Source organism: Plecotus auritus (genome assembly GCF_963455305.1).
Source record: "Plecotus auritus genome assembly, chromosome: 5".
Taxonomy (NCBI): Eukaryota; Metazoa; Chordata; class Mammalia; order Chiroptera; family Vespertilionidae; genus Plecotus; species Plecotus auritus.
In genome coordinates, this window is record NC_137776.1 from 137,212,687 (window position 1) to 137,218,686 (window position 6,000).

At 40.9% G+C, this 6,000-nt stretch overlaps 1 protein-coding gene and 1 pseudogene across 2 annotated transcripts in view; one reads left to right on the forward strand and one right to left on the reverse strand.

Annotated features, from left to right (window-relative positions):
* The window catches only part of PUM3 (pumilio RNA binding family member 3), a 113,235-nt gene extending 108,854 nt beyond the window's left edge, over nucleotides 1-4,381 (forward strand). Inside the window, exons 18-19 of the transcript XR_013960735.1 lie at nucleotides 1,205-1,490; nucleotides 4,021-4,381. The gene's annotated coding sequence lies outside the window, so the exon portion shown is untranslated. The remainder of the gene's footprint in view (nucleotides 1-1,204; nucleotides 1,491-4,020) is intronic.
* On the reverse strand, nucleotides 1,593-1,846 carry LOC308248541 (small ribosomal subunit protein eS27-like; annotated as a pseudogene). The gene has a single exon. The product of its transcript is annotated as a small ribosomal subunit protein eS27-like (transcript).
* Nucleotides 4,382-6,000: the final 1,619 nt, after the last annotated feature.

Below are 6,000 nucleotides of genomic sequence, written 5' to 3' on the forward strand. Positions count from 1 at the left end.
TACACCCCAGTGATTAGACATTTGTGTAACTTACAAAGTGATGACACCGATAAATCTAGTACCCATCTGACAACATTCATAGTTATTATGATATTATTGGCCGTCTTCCCTATGCTGTACTTTACATCCCCATGACGATTCTAGTAACTATCAATTTTTACTTCTTAATCACTTTACCTTTTTCACCCATCTCCCCAACTCCCTTCCTATCTGGCAACTGTCAAAATGTTCTCTGTATCTATGAGTCCACTTCTTTTCTGCTGTTTTTTGATGTTCAATTTTGTTCACTTTAATATAGTTAAATTTATCAATTATTTTTTTAGCTATCATATTTTTTCTGCTTAAGAAGCACTTCCCATACCATAAAACCACACAGACATATCCTTAAATATTTTTTACTTTCAGAGTTTCACCTTTTACAGTTAAGTTTTAAATTTACCTGGAATACATTTGCTTGGGACTATGGCCTGAGACAGGGATACTATGTCACTTTCACCCCCCATGGATAACCTGTTGTCACAGTATTATTTATTAAGTAGTATCTTCTCCCTCAAGTGATATGCAGTGTTCCTTCTGGCATATATCACATTTCTGTAGTTGTATAGGTCTCTAGTTTGTTTATTTCTGAGACAATCCCATACTGTTTTTAATTCCTGTTGATATCAAACTTTACTAGACATTTTGAGATATGTGGGGCATGTTGCTCACTCTTGTACTTTTTCTTCTTCAAGAGTGTATTTTCTATCCTTGGGTCTTTGAATTTCCATATGAGTTTCAGAATCTTCTTTTCAAGTTAAAAACATTGTTTTTCATGTTCTGTTGGGGGTTTAGGTTAGTGAATTGATTTAATAAATCAGTTTGAGAAAATTGCTATTGAGACTACTTAACATTTATCTCTGCCCTTATTTAGGTCTTTTCAAATGTCTGTCATTAAAGTTTTAAAATGTTCTTAAGATTTTGACCATCTTTTATTAGATTTATTTTTCAATAACTTAGACTTTTTTTTTTGTATGACATCTCTGGTGGTTTTAAAGTATTCCTGCACATTCTTTGAAATGCCTCCCTTTAAAAGGTGGAGCTTAATGCTGATCTTATTAGGTATGTGATGGACTTACAGACTTGCTGCTAAGGAAAAAATAAAGCAGAAGTAATTCAGAGACTAGATCATAAATGGTACTATGCCTTCTTCCTTGCTCTTTGTCAGATCACCCTCTGTGTAGGAAGACAGCCGCCACGTCATGAGGATACACAAGCAGCCTTACAGAGAGGTCCACGTGGAGATAACTGAGGCCTGCTAATACCCAGCAAGAATTGAGGCCTGCAGACTCCATCCACAAGGATGGACCATCTTGGAAGTGGGTCCTCTAGCCCCAGTCAAGGCTTCAGATGACTACAGCCCCACCAACATGTGACTGCAGCCTGCAAGAGACCCTGAGGCAGTCCATCCAGCTGAGTCTTTCTCGAATTTCTACCCTCAGGTACCTCAAGAGGTAAGAGATAACGTATTTTTTGTTTGTTTGTTTGTTTGTTTGTTTGTTATCCAAAATGTGTTTATTGGGATGGTTCCCCACTCATCTTGATTGGAGGTGCTTTTAGTGCCACTTGTTTATGAAGGAGCATCCTTTTGTAAGCCTTGCTTTTCCTCCTGTCAGCTGACAGAGGACAGTGGAGCAACCAACACACAGAACTACCGTTTGTGCATGGCTAAGGACGGTGGTGATCTTATAGCAGCCTGGCCATTTCACATCCATGAAGCAGGGACTGGGGCTCTGCACTAGGCATGTCTTCTTGTGTTCCCTTGTCTCCGCTTCTGGAGAGGATGGAGGAGATCCCTAGTGAGAGGCATGTCATCATGAGGAGGTTGTCACTGCCGGACCATCATATTTGTTATTTTAAGCCACTGCATTTTGGGATAATTTATTACAGAAAAATACATAAGTTATACATCTTTTTAAAAATTGTGTTTTCTGTTTGTTGCTGCTATATAGAGAAAAAAATTTATTTTTATCGATTTCAGAGAGAGGAAAGGAGAGGGAAAGAGAGAGAGAGAGAGAGAGAGAGAGAGAGAGAGAGAGAGAGAGATCAATGATGAGAGAAAATCATTGATTGGCTGAAGGAGCCTGCAACCCGGGCATGTGCCCTGACTGGAAATCAAACCCTGACCTGCTGGTTCATGGGTCAATGCTCAACCACTGAGCCACACCAGCTGGGGAACAGTTGACTTTTTTACATTATTCTTATAGTTAGCTACTTTGTTAAGTTCACTTGTTAATGCAATAATAATGAATTTTCTGTAGATTCTGTTGGGTTTTGTGTAAACAATCAACAAAATACACTTAATGGCAGATTTTTTTTCTTTCTTTCCATCTTTACATATTTTTCTTCTCTTAAGTAGATGGCTTGGTCTTCAGTATGATATTGATGAGAAACAATAATAGTGGGCATTCTTATCCTATTCATGATTTTAAGGGGATTTTTGGATATTTTTCCACTTAGGAAAGTTGTTGCTTCCTAAGTTTCTAGTTTATATCCTTATTGGGTTAAGGCTGCTTACCTCTCCTTGCTTTCCTCAATACACAATGCACACATGCATACACATTAGTGCTGGCAGATCTGTAGTTTGGAATTGCATGGAATTCATGAATCAGAAGAAACAAACATTCAAAGTGCTGTTAGATGTTACCAAGCCACCCTCCCAAAAAACTGCATCAGTATAAAACCCCACAATAGTATATGTAAATGTATGCTTTTCCATATCTCACCTTACCCTTTTTATCCTCAATGCAACCCCACTTCCTTAATAATAACAATAAAAATCAGTCATATAGCCATTACTATGTTTCAGGCGCTTCATTTATATCAGCTCATTTTATCCTCACAACCACCCTCTGAGGTAGGTGTTATTGTTACCCCCAGTTTACAGGCGAAAAACTATGGCCCATGGAGATTAAATAACTTGTCTAAGGTTACCCACTATAAGTGATATAGTCAGGATTTTAACACAAGCTGTCTGGCTCCCACGTTCATGCTCTTAAACCTTATGCTGAATGGCTCTTTATAGCTAACAGCTATTGAGTGCTTGCCATGTGGCAAGAGCTGTTGCAACTTAATCATCACAATCACCTTGTAAGGTTAAGTACTCTCATCACCCCCAGTACCTCGCATGTTGTAGCGCATTATACATTTTTGTTCCTGAGTGAAAGCATTGGTTTGGTGGTGGCTTGGTTGGGTGGTGATCTTCCTCTGCCTTGTGATTTCTCTAGGAGCGCTTCCTACAGGCCATCAGAATTTGCCCTGGGACTGGAGCTAGATTGAGACACCCTCATGACTCAAGAAAAGGCGTGTGGTTGTAGTTTGAATTTAGTAAGGATACGATTCACATCCATTCTGAACAAGAGGCTGTCTGAAAGAGCACGGGCTCAGGAAAGAGAAAGGCTTGGATAAATATTCCCTTCCATTTACCAGCTAGGGTTTCTTCAAATCTCCGAGTCTTAGGTTTTTTCATATGTAAAATGAGGACACTAATAGTAACTTCGTGGTATTGTGAGAATTACGTAGAATGGCATGTGTGATGTGTCTGGCCAAGTGCCTGGCATATGGCACTTGCTCTGCAAGTGTGAATTCCTTTGTCCTTCCCCAAGAGCAGCTGTGTAACAAGAGCACAGATCTTTGTGTGTGAGGGTGTGGTAGCCAATTAGACAGACATGAACAGAGCAAAGACAATGGGGCAGGTACACAAGGTCACCAGGGTGAAAGTTCTGGGTGCCTAGCAACAGGCAAAACTGGGAAAACAAGGACCTCGCCCCCAGGGTAATCTTTCCTCCCCTAGCATATTGCTGGTCATTGAGTTTAGATCCCTCTAACTTGTTATATGGCTTGTCATGTGGTTCAGAGCCTCTTCTGGCATGTTGCTAGTCATGTAGGATAAACCCCCTTAGAAGGGGAACGAAAAAGGGGATGAAGCATTAAGCCCCCAGGACAATGGCATTCTGACTCCTATCAAATACATCTAGGCCTCAGTTGTGTCTCAGCTCCAGGCCCAGAAGAGCAGCAAAACGAGGACACCACAGCTGACCTCAGGACCAGCTGCATTGACTAATGACCCCCTGCCCTGGTGCCAACCAATCAGTGGAAATCACAACCCTGAAAGGACACACCTGGAAGGCTGACCTTAAAAGCCCTTAGCATGGAGGATCCAGCAGCTCTCCCTCTTGGGAACATGCCCCTCCCTCTCCTTTTCTCCTCCCAGGTATGTGACATTTACCCTTCTCTCTTATAAGCTCCAAGGGCTCCTTCTTTTGCCTCTGTAACTTGTTTCCTGAGTCCATTTCTTCTACAGCTCACTTCTACCTCTGTGACTTTCTAAATAAACTTTCTCTTCTAGTTTGAGTCTTGGCTCTGAATTCTTTCTTACCCAGAACTCTATTACCGAAGTTGCTGAACTGGGGTCCAGTCTGACTCCACCTGTATAACACCTGGTGCCATTCTCACTGCCAGCAAGGGTATAAAACCAGCCCCAAACTAAAACCTAAAATCCAGTGAATAATCTACACATAGATAATTGAGAGTTGATTATACTCGAGCAGACGTTTTTACTAATGTAAAAGAAATGCATGATACCTTACTGGGTGCCAGGTACAATTCAAAATACATTACATATGTAGTAACTTAAATTCTCAACCAACTCTATAAGTTATGCATGATTATTATTATCTCACTTTTGTGGGCAGAGAACCTGAGGCACAGTGAAGTTGAGTAACTTGCCCTTGGTCACACAGCTAGTAAGTAACAGAGCTGGGATTCAAACTCAGGCTCTGAATCCAGTCTTAGTCACATGTTCTTCATCTGCGAGAGCTCAGAAGACAAATTCCTGACAAATGTCTTACTGAGAAAAGACCACGTATAACATTCAGGGTAGGTTTATGTTTGGTAGTCCATTTCTAACGCTTTCTTTTGATGTCTTTCTTTGATATCCAATAGTATGTATTAAAGTTCATTTGAATCTTTACCATTGTGTTTGTTTCATAAAAGATCATCCATCCATCCATCACTTCATTTATTCCTTCAACAATATTTGTTAGGCCTTTTAAAGGCAAGACAAAGGCATGAGAAGACTTGAAATCAAAAGACCTGGTTGCAAATCGTCGTTTTCCATTTCCTAGCTGTGTGACCTTGGGTCAGTCACTGAACTCTCTGATCCTCAGCCTCTTTAGATTAAACAGACGACATAATGCCAAGGTCTCTGTGGTGGTCTGATGATTAGAGGAGATAGTAATGAGAGAGGACGTGATTTGCAAACTGTAAATGCTATGCAAATGTTACTTGAGGAAAACTGTTCCGCAAAGAGGAGCCAGCCAGAAGCCTGTGCTTACTTAAGCACAAACCCCGCTTTGGGAATAAGAAGTGAATTAAATTGCTCACTGTCCTTTTATTGCTGATCTCAGCCAGGGTTTGAGCTTCAGTTGTGGCACGTGAACAAAGCGAGAAGCTTTGAGGGAAGCTGGCGTGGGGATCCCACTTCTCTTCTGTAAGCGTCTCCGTGGGAATGGGTTAGATTTTTCTGTCAGCAGAGTGTTGCCTCCTTTGTGGTCCAGAATACAAATTGAAATGTTATGCTATAAAATTATTAGCATTTCCTTACACAGAAAAGATGTTTAAAAACAAACAAGTGGCTCATGGATGTGGTAGAAGAGATGGATTGTACCAGGCAGCTCTGCTGGCACGCTGGGGAAGAGTCTGCCTTCAGACCTCCCAGAAGCATTTCAAAGGCAAAGATCTCCAATTTAAATCATGAGGACTTTTTTCCCCCCCCAGGAAATTGTCTTATGTGCCAGTGTCCTTTAAATTAGCTGCTTGCTCGAGTGACTGGCCACATTAGAATCCACTAATGATAAGTAAGTGGAAGTTGAATCGATACCAATTCCTAGTCCCACTCTGCAGGGATCCTTATTCTTCAGATCTGACACCAGACCTGAGAAGCTGCATTTTTAAAAGCTCCCA